Here is a 13,702-nt window from a genome sequence, read left to right on the forward strand (position 1 = left end):
ATTGATTTTTTTTCTTGATGAATATCTTACATTGGTATGAATATGAACCTTTAATATTTATTTAACATATGAGTAATAGGATTCAACTAGGATTTGAGCCAAATAGATTGGTTTTATAAAAAAATTACACATGAATGCTTTAGTCGATAAGGCGACGCTTTATGCCCGCCTTATCGCTAAAGCGCTCTGAAAGACCCTCAAACGCCTCCGTCACCTTACCACCTTAAAAACTATGCATATATATCACTCATGCTCAGCTTGTTAAATCAAGGACGAAAACAAGAACAAACAATAACTTTGTAAACATATTGACCAACTGATTTGCGAAAGGAACAAATGGAGTTTCGACTAGCTTCTTTAAGACTGCATCACGAACGAAGTGACAATCCACTTCAATATGCTTGGTTCTTTCGTGAAAGAAGGATTACTGGCAATATAAACAGTTCTGACTTGGGTCTTCGAGATCGGAGGGAGAGTGACATTTCTTCGCCTCAAATCCTCCCTTCGGAACCTCCATGCGACTAGCTTCTTTAAGACTGCATCACGAATGAAGTGACAATCTACTTCAATATGCTTGGTTCTTTCGTGAAAGAAGGATTACTGGCAATATAAACAGTTCTGACTTTGGTCTTGGAGATCGGAGGGAGAGTGACATTTCTTCGCCTCAAATCCTCCCTTCGGAACCTCCATGCGATGAGATCCCTTCGGAACCTCCATGCGACTAGCTTCTTTAAGACTGCATCACGAACGAAGTGACAATCCACTTCAATATACTTGGTTCTTTCGTGAAAGAAGGATTACTAGTAATATAAACAGTTCTGACTTGGGTCTTGGAGATCGGAGGGAGAGCGACATTTCTTCGCCTCAAGTCCTCCCTTTGGAACCTCCATGCGATGAGATCCTTGAGGCTGATAATTCTTTTGTCGCCCCATCAGAAGAGTTGCTAGATCATTTGCCTCATGAAGCTAGCGTCGATCTTAATGAGGAGCTTTCTTTCCTTCATTTTTCTAATTGGCAATCTCCTTCTTCAGCCTGCATCACAAAGCCTCCTTCAATGTGCCTTCCACTTGACACTGAGGAATCTTTGCAACGCCCTGAAGTTGTAATGATTTGGATGGTCATACCACCTATGTCCGTCGAAGTCACCGCTTAAGATTTGCCCCCGTACTACCTTCGCTCCAAGGAGTGGGAAACTTAATTTTTGATTGTCCATTTGGATATTGTTATGTTCTCTTTTGCCTTGCCTAAGGCTTTGTAGTGCCTTTTGGCTTCTCGCTAATTGGCTTGTATCATGTCTTTCGGCTTTGTGTGCTTTGTCTTTTAATATATTTTTTATTCACCCAAAAAAAAAACAAAAAAACAGTTGCTTGGTTGTCACAGTAAATCTTCATAGGTGTAGGCACAGGAAAACCCATCTACGGAAGCAAAGAGCGAAGCCACATCAACTCGGTAGTAGTATGAGCCATGGCTCTATACTATGCTTCGGCACTGGATCTAGTAATAATAGTTTGTTTCTTGCTATGCCATATAACTAGGTTACATCCAACAAAGGTACTATACCCGGTAGTAGACCGATGATCACTAATAGAACATGCCCAATCAGCATCAGAGAAAGCAACTAAATCCATATGCTTATTGGGATGATAAATGATCCATTTACCAGGAGCACCCTTTAAGTACCGAAGAATGCGAACGGCTGCGTCCAATGACCTTTCTGAGGAGATTGCATAAACTGACTGAGAAGTACAACTGCAAATGATATGCCAGGTTTTGTAACTGTGAGATATATCAACTTCCTAATAAAACTCCTATACTAGTGCACATCTTTAAAAAGCTCACCATCATCAACTCCAAACTTCTGATGAGGGTCCATAGGTACATCCACTGGTTTTGATGCAAGCATACCAGTGCTAGACAAAAGATCTAGGACTTACTTCCTTTGAGATAAGTTGATTCCGTTCTTGCTTTTGATAACGTCAATACCAAGGAAATAGTGAAGTTTACCAAAATCCTTGGTCAGAAAATGCCGTCGTAAGTACTCTTTCACCTTAGTAAAACCAACTGCATAATTGCCAGAGATGGTAATATCATCCACATAAAAACTAGGACAACTAACTAATCTCCCTGGTGACGAACAAAAAGAGAGTGGTCTGAATAGCACTGAGAGAACCCACAGTTGGTAACAATAGTACTAAACTTCTCAAACCACGCCCTGATAGACTGTTTAAGGCCATAAATAACCTTATGTAATCTGCATACAAGGCCACTATTCTCCCTCGGAGCAACATACCCTAGACATTGCTCCATATAAACTTCCTCTTGCAAGTTCGTATAGAGAAAAGCATTCTTAATTTCTAACTAAAACAATGGCCAGTCAAAATTGACTGCAAGGGAAATCAGAACACGAACATAATTCAATCTAGCAAAAGGAGAGAATGTCTCAAAATAATTAACCCCGTAAGTCTGTGTGTACCCTTTGGCAACCAGACGGGCTTTCAACCACTCAACAGAGCCATCAAAATGGTACTTAATAGTGTAAACCCAGCAACATTTCACCATTCCTTTCCAGAAGGCATATCTACCAAACTCCAACCTTTAGGTGTCACGGGTCAAGAGAGCATCAATGGCAGCTTTCCATCTAGGAAGACAAAGAGCTTTAGTACGATTTTTACGAATAATATGAGTAGGCAGAGATAAGGCGATTTGTTTCTATATGATACACAGCCATGGACTTTTGAGTACAGTAACATATACTTTTCTGAAGAGCAACTAGTAAGTCATCAAATAATGAAGAACTCTATTAAACGAAGAATCTGGTACAAGAGGTGAAGCATCCAGAGTAGGTATCACCTCACTAGGCTAGTCCGACTTATCCTGTCGTTGATAAACCTACAAAGGTGGTGTAGTGTTGTGCATTAGGAACATCAGAGAAGGGGACCAAAGAGGGAATTGGAGCAGTAATAAGACGTGCTCTCAAAGAATGACACATTAGCACTAACAAAGCACTTATGAGTAACTGGTTCATAAAACTTGTACCCTTTTTAAGTACGAGGATAACCCAGAAAAATGCATCTAGTGGACCTAAGGGACAACTTATCATAATGTTAATGTAAATTGTGATTAAACACACAACCAAAAACATAAAGAGGTAGCAAAAAAGAGGGGAAATCAGGAAAAATAACAAAAAACATAGAACAATTGGCAAGGACAGAAGACTGCATGTGATTAATCAAATAACATGTAGTTAAGCCATCACACCAAAACTGCTTTGGAACATGCATGTGGAACATAATAGCACAAGACACCTCTAACAAATGTCTATTCTTCTATTCTACCACCCAATTTTTTATTTATTTTATTTTATTTTATTTTATTTTTTTTGTGGAGAGTATGAACAGCTAATTTCGTGACAGCAAGTAGCACATAAATAAAAACTTTTTGAACATATTCCAAAGCAATGTCAGAACGAAAAACCTTCATAGGGGTAACGAATTGAGTTTTTATTTCATTATAAAAATTTTGAACGATCCTTCAAGAGGTGCGACCAAGTGTAGACAGTAGACACCGAATTTTATCACCCCCCGGTGATGATGACACATGAAGGATTACATGTTGGATATTTTAGACTTGGAGAATTTTCAAACTTAGAGTAGAAAATGACCATTTTTTCCTATAAACTTTCAAGAGAAAATGTTTTCAAAAATTAGAATTTGATGTTGTGGATTATTGTCGTTTGTCCCCTCAAGTCGGACATTACACTTTGATGCGAGAACTATGCGAATCAACGCCCGATTCTCTCTTTCATTATATGATCCGGGTCCCTACTTTATGCATATTTTCGTAAAGGTTCCCGGTCGAGACTACAATCGTGTCTCACATCATTGGATAGTGCTCAGACTGAGCTTTCTAACGACATATTACACGTTGAATTCCAACAAACGGTTTGAAAGATATGACCCCCGAAAGTTGACTCCAAAGTTCGGTATCAGATTCCATTCCGAGCAACCAGGGAGTGCCACGTGGCGCCCAAACCCTTTTGTCCAAAAGTAAGCCTTTTGGACAATTCTTCCTAGTTTTTTAGTCCCACATCGGAAATAAAAGAGAATTGTCTCAAGTCCTAAGACTATAAGTATAGCCCTTCCTTTCTTCCAAAAAGGAGGAAAAATTGAGAGAAGGAAAATGGCCCCATGAAGGTTTTTGCTAATTCTCTCTCTAAATAAAGAATCACTCCAAGTATAAAATTTTGAATGTGTAATCCTTCATTGAGCTGGGAGACCTAGTCCGGTTCGGTTCGATTTTGGGCTTGAAGCACAAGGGTTATCTCCCCTTGTTTCTTGATTAAAGCTGAGTTTAAGGTATTTTCCTTCTCCTAATTGCAATTTAGAACTAGTTTATCTAATTTAATAGATTAGTTTTTAATTTATTAATAATTGATTTATTTAGATTAATTATGTTTAATTAGTTTCAGTTTGGTTCAATACGGTTTATTAGATGTGAATTGATTTATTCCGGTCCAATTAAAGGTATTTAGGTTTACTTGATTCTTTTAGATTAATTAGGTTTAATTGGTTTTTTTTTTAACATGTTTACTTAAGTAGATTTGATTTGGTTTGGTTTTTTTAAATTGTTTTTTGTTCTTTTAATCTAGACCCTTAGATTAGGATCTCAGCCTAACCTAATCCCACTGTTTTTTTTTTTCTTCTTCCTCTCTTCCATCTTTCTTCTCCAGCCGCCCCTCTACAGTCCCTTTCTTCCTCAATGACCGAAATCCCAAGCCATCATGTTAGTTCCGATGCTCTGACTGGAGACCAAACAGGAGGACTGTAGCGGACTGTAGCAGGTAGGCTGCATCCCACATCGGTGAGACTAAGTCACCACCGCGGTCATATAAGCTGGGCCTTACCTTCCCCTGTCAAGCCGGTTTTGACAGGTGTGCTGGCGCCTCAGTCTTGTGGGCTGGAAATCTGGTATCAGAGCCGGGGCGGTGTGTGAATGTTAGTTCCGATGCTCTGACTGGAGACCAAACAGGAGGACTGTAGCGGACTGTAGCAGGTAGGCCGCATCCCACATCGGTGAGACTAAGTCACCACCGCGGTCATATAAGCTGGGCCTTACCTTCCCCTGTCAAGCCGGTTTTGACAGGTGTGCTGGCGCCTCAGTCTTGTGGGCTGGAAATCTGGTATCAGAGCCGGGGCGGTGTGTGAATGTTAGTTCCGATGCTCTGACTGGAGACCAAACAGGAGGACTGTAGCGGACTGTAGCAGGTAGGCTGCATCCCACATCGGTGAGACTAAGTCACCACCGCGGTCATATACGCTGGGCCTTACCTTCCCCTGTCAAGCCGGTTTTGACAGGTGTGCTGGCGCCTCAGTCTTGTGGGCTGGAAATCCGTGTGAATGTTAGTTCCGATGCTCTGACTGGAGACCAAACAGGAGGACTGTAGCGGACTGTAGCAGGTAGGCTGCATCCCACATCGGTGACACTAAAGGTTTACAAGGGGGGAGTCATAGACATGTGGGACCCAAGCCATGTGTCCTTCACATGGACGTCACATGCTTGTGGGACCGTATGTCGGGAGTGTCGGCATACAATACTGTTACATAATACAGTAGTCCATACTCGCTACATACACATACACTTGACATACAAACATACTCACGAGATACACAATACGACACACATACAATACGACACATATACAATACGACACACATACTCAATCAGTATCTGGATCCGAAGAACTGCTGTACGGATAGAATGCTGCATTATCAATGAGCCAATCGTCATAGGCATCCATGAGAGGGATGAGACGAGGGCAAGGAAGACGACCGTTCTGGTGAAGTTCCCAAGCAGAATCAACAGTCTGGAGAAGAGGGGCTGGTACTTGATGGGGTTGAGTGTTATTGACTTGGCACATGGTGTGAAGAAACTGTCGCCACTCTGATCGATGCTATCGTCGATTGATAAAAAGAGTATAGGGCTTTGTTCCATACACATGATAGTCTGTTGTGTAATTAATGAAATGGCAGGGGTTTAGGGTATGTGGAGGGTCAGTGATTTGGAGGACGGCTGGAGGTCTATGGAAAAGGATAATAGTGTGATGCATGGGTATATCAGGAGAATCATCTGGTGGGAGAAGAGAGGTGAAGAGATCCAACCAAGTTTCCATGGGAGCAAATAGCTGTAGAAACTGGAAGATTGGGAGGTTAGGTCTATGGGGTTGGACTGGACTAATGATTCCCTCCAGACAGAAAGAGACTCCTTCCTGTACGAGTAGTGAAGAACTATAGAGAGCTGTGGTTGGTTGTTGACCAACGGAAAGCATGGGAGGTTTTCTTTTTCATTAAGGGCGACTAATTTGACTGACCCTTTCGACAGACTTCGGCTATGGAGTAGGCTGTACATAAATGCCAGAAAATGCATTTATATATGAGAGGTAATTCCTGTAGGTCATACGAGGAATTGAAGGTGAAGACTGTGAGGTAGGGGAAGTCTGGGTGACAAGAAGAACCAGCAAGAAAGAGACCTTCTTGTCGAAGGGCTATTCTGAGAAGCTGGATTGCTGTAAGCTTGCTGTGGGTAAGGATGGCTTTGTATGTTAAGGTATGAAGGATTTCGGGGGGAAGATGAGGAGGGATATTACAGCAAAGGTTATGGCCGGGTGAAGGTTGTGGTGTGGCTGAGGAGGAGGAAGATGAAGCTCCTGGAGTTAGAGGGTATAGGAGTGGAATGACCGAAAAGGTAGAGGTTGGTCGGGAAAGGAAATCTGCCAAGACATTTTCTTTTCCTTTAATATGTTTAATATCAAAGGACCACTTTGAGAACCATTGAGCCCACCAGAGTAGTTGATCATTAGGAAGCTGCTTCTGTCGGAACTCAAGCATTCGAGGAAAGCTTGACATATCCAGTTCAATAAGGAACCTGTGGCCAATAAGGTGAAACTGGAATTTTTCAATGCCACGGCGAACTGCAAGAATTTCCTTGAATGTAGAGTGATAATGGGCTTCAGAGGTTTTGAATGAGCCACTCTTGTAACCACAAACTGTTCTTGTAGAATCAGGGTTTTCTTCTAAGAGAACTGCACCCCAGTGAGTATCACTGGCATCTGTTTGGAGAATCCTACGCCCATCAGAAGGAATCTGTAAACAGGGAAGTCTTGTAGTTAGCTGCTTCAGAGCATGAATAGCTGCCGAGTGTTCAGATGACCAGGGAGGAGCATTCTTTCTCAATAGTTGATGAAGAACAGACGTGTGTCTGATTTGTTGAGGAAGAAACTCAGTCATATAGTTGACTATACCAAGGAATTGCTGGACCTGATGTTTTGTCAGAGGACCATCAGGGAATTGCTGTAGAGAAGTAGCAATATGCGGTTGAAGTTCATAGGTTCCTTTGGTAATAGTGACGCCAAGAAAATCAATGGTGGAGACACCAATCTGCATTTTCTTTGGGGAGAGCATGATTCCATAGTCTTGAACAATCTGATGGAATTGTTGGAGGAGGCTTAAATGTTCATCCTGTGTAGATGAAAACAGAAGAATATCATCAATATAAATCAGGGCCTGATCTTGAATGGGAGCAAAGATTTGCATCATGGCACGCTGGAATATTGATGGAGCCGTCTTCAAACCAAATGGCATAACTGTCCATTGTAAATGATGACCAGGGACGCAAAAAGCTGTCTTTGGTCTATCTTCAGGAATAATGCCAAGTTGCCAAAAACCTGCTTTCAGGTCGAATTTGGAGAAGACAGTTGCTGAGGCTAACTGAAGTAACAGAGCTGGACGCGTCGGTAATGGAAATTTATCATCAGCCAAGAAAAAGTTCAGAGGCCGATAATTAATAACCATTCTTATTTTTCCACGGATCTGTTCTGTTCTTTTGTTCACATAGAACGCCTGACATGCCCAGGGAGAGACAGTAGGTTCAAGTAGTCCTTGAGCTTGTAATTGAGTAAGTTCTTGGACTGCAAGAGTCAAATGTTCAGGGGGCATTCCAGGGTGACTGGCTTTTGTTGGATTGACATCTTCATTCTTCTTAAAGGGTAAGGAGATGAAGAACTTTGCATTCTGCCAGAGAGGATGTGTACATTTTGTCAGAAACTCAGTATGAGAGTCTGCACAAGAGGTCTGTAGAAGTTTTCCTTTAAACGTATCAAATAGAGTAGGACCTGTTTCTGCAAGAAAGATGTTAGAAAAAGGGGACCAGGGGAGAAGTTGTTGTTTATACACAAGACCTTGGGGAGTCCATTTAAGGGGAAGATGACTTAGGACATCAAAACCTATAATAAGGTCTTTACCAGGACACTGGGATCCTAACATAACATGGGAGAAGGAAAGGGTTGGAAGGAGTTGAATTTTAACAGGTTTTCTAGTAACTAGGGTGATATAGAAGGTTTCACCATTAGCTGCTAAAAAAGGAAGAGGAGGGACTTGAGGTTTCCAGAAATGGTTGGGAAGGACTTTTGGGGATAAGATGGTTGTTGCAGCTCCTGTATCTAAAAAGGCTATGAGATGTACAGGTTTAGCATATGGTTCAGGAAGAAGGGTTACTGCCGCATGGGGTAAGGTAATAGATTGACATGGAAGAGGTGTTGGGTCTTTTTTCTGGGAAAGGAAAGGGATAACCTGGTAGAGGGGATCTGATTCCTCGGACTCGGAATAGGAGGACTCTGGGTCTGAGTCAGTGAGGTGTTGGGGATCAACCTCATCTGGGTAATCAATAGCAAAGAGGGAGAGGTCAGTAGGCTCTGCATCTAAGGAATACAGAGATTCAAGGTCAGCATCTTGTAAATCATCATGATGGAGGGAGGCAAGCATATGTAGCACCTTGTCCTTCTTACTTCTGTTAGGACAATTTTTTGCGAAATGTCCATCTTTTCCACAGATGAAGCAAGAAGAATTCTTGGATTTCCCACGAAATTGTTTTTTCCGAAGGAATTTCCATTGAGGCTTAAACCGTTTGTACCGAGAGGGCTTAAACGGAAACCTTTTCTTGTGCTTTCTGGAAGAGGGAAAGAACTGCTTATGATGGACAGACTTCTTTGTCGGACAATCACAAGAGTGATCAGAACTTTTGCACTTAATCTTCATCCAGGAAGTGTCACAGGCAGAGGACACTTTGTCAGATTTAGACTGTAATTCTTTCCAAATCTTCTTGACATTGCAAAGCTTGTCAAGGGCTGTGAGAGCAAAACTGTATAAGGAGCCGATGCTGTAGGAAGCTAGAGCAATATTCTGATTGCGGAGGAACTGCAGTGTATCAGCACCAAGAGGATCTGGAAGGGAATTCAGGAAGATCTGCTTGAGGTTCTCATCATCAAGGCCGCCAATTTTATGGAACCTGTCTGTCATTCGCACATAGTGTTTGTCAAGATCTGGACGAGCGAGAGAACAACACTTGAGTTGTAAAAACTCTTCACGAGCTTTCGTAATATTATTGGAGACAGGACCAAGAAATTCTTGATATAAGACTGTAATGAACTGGCCTTCAGGAAGTTGAACAAGTTGTAACTGCCGATAACCACCAAGAGCTAAATACCATTCCCTGAGTTTTCCTTGAAGTCTGGCAACAAATTTAGTCAGAACACTGACTGATGTAGCACCTTCTTGTAGAAGTTCAGCATTAATCCAGGCATGGAAATCAGCAAACTTTGATGCCCATTTTGAGACAGGGACATCGTCCAGGGTGAAGAACTGTTTAGGATCTTGGTTAGAGAATGGGGCATATGTTGGAGGGGGCTGTGGTGCAGGTTCAGGATTATGGACCATAGGGTCATCCTGATCACCATCCAACTCATCAACAGTAGGAGGAGCAGGATAAGGAGCAGGGGGTTCTTAGCCTGTGTTCATAAACGAAGGGACAGGTGTTGGTTCATGGAGAGCTAAGGTGGTGAGAAGATCTGTGAGGACATCATCACCAGAAGGGGTTATGGCACCTATAGGAGGGTATTTGGGCTTGGTTCGAGGAGGAGAAGGTGAAGGTGAAGGTGATGGATAAGTAGAGATAGGCGGTGTGGGTGCAGGATAGGAGACAGCCATAGGATATGGTTGGAACTGGGGAGGAGAAGGTTTTTCCAAGGTTGGGTTTAAAATAGGGTGTTTCTGTTTATGTTGCTGTTGCCTGGGGTCAGATTCCGTTGCTGTCGTTGTAAAGCTTTCAATTCTTCAAGGGGAAAAGATCGCTGGGAAGTAACTACCGGAGGAGCCGGTATAGTGTACATGGCAAAAGGATCTTGAGGAGCCATACTGGGAACTGTCAATGGAAGAGGCTGCTGTCGACTGGATGTTGCTGCCTGAGGTGGAGCCTGTTGTAAACTATGCAACTGGGCTTCAAGAAACCGCAGATGTTTCTCTTTTTGGCCAATAAGAGCAAAGGCCTGGGCTGTGTCAGCAGTCGAAGAAGCAATACCAGCAAGTTCCATATGGACTTGATCCATCTCAGTTTTCAGGGTTTGAATCAACTGAGTATGCCGGCCAACAGTACTATGAGTGTGCTGGGTAGTGGTAAGAATAAGTTCCAAGTACTGATTTTGAACTATGGCATTTTCATTTTGCCAATTAAGAGCTGCTTCAGCGGGGGAGATCTCTTTTGGTTGTCCAGAAGGGAGAATAGGAGGTTTAACTTTCCAAACATGACGGATACCATGAGAATCAGGACCATAATCAGTAGGACCAGGAAAATTCTTCACTAGGGAAGAAGAAGAAGAGGAAGTTCCTGGAGCATACATGCAACAAGGAGGGACCATAGGAGAGGGTGGCTTAGGTGGGGAAAAAGGTTTACAAGCCGGAGTAGGAGGTGGAACATAAGGTGGATCCGGGAGAGGGTTTCCATATTTAACCATAAAGGGATACCGGGCTTCAGTGCTTAAGGGACCAACTGTGGTATCTCCTGACTCATAACGTTCCCGTAGAATAGTCTGGGAGGACTTTCTTTTAGGGAGATAGGGATCTTCATCATCAGAGTCTTGGAGACAATCATCACAGTCACAGAGGTCAAAATATTTGTGACCAGTGACTGGATCAGAGAAATAATAAACAGGGTGACCTTGAGCATCAAAAGATTTGATTGGAATCTTATCATTTTGTATCATGCCCGTAAACCGAGTAGGGAAAGGAGATGGTAATGGTTGTGGAGGGGGAAACTTAATTTCAATCTCACCGGAAGGGTGACGGATGAACTGCGGATCTGTAGACTGAAGAGGTTCTACTGGAGCAGGTTGTTGGGTAGCTATCTGCTGTTCATAAGCCGTAACCCAAGAAGAGGGTAAGAGACGAAGAAGTTCATCTCGAGGAATTTGTCTGGGGACATAGGTAAGGCTCGGAACATGATTAGAATCCACTGAGAGGAATAGGGCATCCTCAGAATGTCCTGTGGACAGATCAAAGGCATGGTTCTGTAACCGGTAAGCCATTTGATAGTGGATAGTACCTGCTAAAGCCGTAGAGGCAAGAGGAGAACCAGAGATTTGGATTTGAAATTTTAACGCAGTAGGGAGAAAAGGATCTGCTAGGGGAATATTAAAGTTAGGGTACAGGGTAAGGAAGATGGTTCCTGCGTTCAAAGTGGTCTGGACTGTAGAACAAACAGCATGTTCATACCGGAGGAAACGACTGTCGAGAAGAGCAATACGGGAGAACACGGGAAGGCCTTTCCTGCCATGGAAAGTAAGGGCAAATTTAATTGCACCTAGATGGAGATGGGTATAACCCTGGTTTTGCCAATCAGGGATGAGAGAGGTCGGGATCTCCAAAGTGAACAGTTGTTCCTTATCAGTGGCAGGGATGTGATGTAATTCACATCGGGAAGCCTGAACAAGTTCCTTAACCGGAGGGGTTTTCTTCCTAGGAGCCAGAAGGGTTTTCCAGGTAGCAGAAGAGGAGGTCTTCTTTGGGAAGACAGTATAAGGGTTTAGAAGGGGAGAAGGGGTTGAAGGAATAATTTGATCATCGGGGAGATAATCAAATTCATAGAGGGACTCTATGGAGGAAAAAGAAGATGACCGGGAAGAAGAAGGAGAAGGAGAAGGAGGAGAAGAAGAAGAACTTCGAGAAGATGTAGATCGTCGGGACAAAGACATACCGTTAGGGAGGCAGAAGTCCAAATCCGAGCAGCACTTCCCGTCGGCGAAACTCAATTAGATCAACAGATGCCTAGTCGAGGCCGATCAGGACCCCCGGAGTTCAAGGTCTCAGAGACAGATCAACCTGAGCCGTTACAGGGTATAAAACAGCCACTCCTTGGCCTGAGAACCCATCGCTCAAAGGTTCTTTCTCTGTCACCAGAGAACCGAAACTACGGAGTAACCTGCAAAAGGGCGTGGCCTAGAACATCCGTTGGACTAAGAGAGGTTCAAACCGAGAAGGGTCGGCCGCCGGAGACGGACCTTAGCCGAAGAAGGAGAAGGGGATAGGCTCTGATACCATTCTTATCTCACTGGTATACGTCAAACGGGCTCTTGCCCAAATCCATTAGCTGAGGGGCTTTAAATAGCCAAAGGTTTACAAGGGGGGAGTCATAGACATGTGGGACCCAAGCCATGTGTCCTTCACATGGACGTCACATGCTTGTGGGACCGTATGTCGGGAGTGTCGGCATACAATACTGTTACATAATACAGTAGTCCATACTCGCTACATACACATACACTTGACATACAAACATACTCACGAGATACACAATATGACACACATACAATACGACAGCTAATGGATTTGGGCAAGAGCCCGTTTGACGTATACCAGTGAGATAAGAATGGTATCAAAGCCAATCCCCTTCTCCTTCTTCGGCTAAGGTCCGTCTCCGGCGGCCGACCCTTCTCGGTTTGAACCTCTCTTAGTCCAACGGATGTTCTAGGCCACGCCCTATTGCAGGTTACTCCGTAGTTTCGGTTCTCTGGTGACAGAGAAAGAACCTTTGAGCGATGGGTTCTCAGGCCAAGGAGTGGCTGTTTTATACCCTGTAACGGCTCAGGTTGATCTGTCTCTAAGACCTTGAACTCCGGGGGTCCTGATCGGCCTCGACTAGGCATCTGTTGATCTAATTGAGTTTCACCGACGGGAAGTGCTGCTCGGATTTGGATTTCGGTCTTCTACGGTATGTCTCTTTCCCGATGATCTACTTCTTCTCGGAGTTCTGACTCTTCGTCCTCCTCCCGTTCTTCTTCCCGGTCCTCTTCTTTTTCCTCCATAGAGTCTCTATATGACTTTGATTATCTCCCCGATGATCAAATTATTCCGTCAACCCCTTCTCCCCTTCTAGACCCTTATACTGTCTTCCCAAAGAAGACTTCCTCTTCTGCTACCTGGAAAACCCTTCTAGCCCCTAGAAAGAAAACCCCTCCGGTTAAGGAACTTGTTCAGGCTTCCCGATGTGAATTATATCACATCCCTGCCACTGATAAGGAACAACTGTTCACTTTGGAGATCCCGACCTCTCTCATCCCTGATTGGCAAAACCAGGGTTATACCCATCTCCACTTAGGTGCAATTAAATTTGCCCTTACTTTCCATGGCAGGAAAGGCCTTCCCGTGTTCTCCCGTATTGCCCTTCTAGACAGTCGTTTCCTCCGGTATGAACATGCTGTTTGTTCTACTGTCCAGACCACTTTGAACGCAGGAACCATCTTCCTTACCCTGTACCCTAACTTTAACATTCCCCTAGCAGATCCTTTTCTCCCTACCGCATTAAAGTTTCAGATCCAAAT

This window comes from Macadamia integrifolia, chromosome 2, assembly GCF_013358625.1.
Source record: "Macadamia integrifolia cultivar HAES 741 chromosome 2, SCU_Mint_v3, whole genome shotgun sequence".
NCBI classification, from domain to species: domain Eukaryota; kingdom Viridiplantae; phylum Streptophyta; class Magnoliopsida; order Proteales; family Proteaceae; genus Macadamia; species Macadamia integrifolia.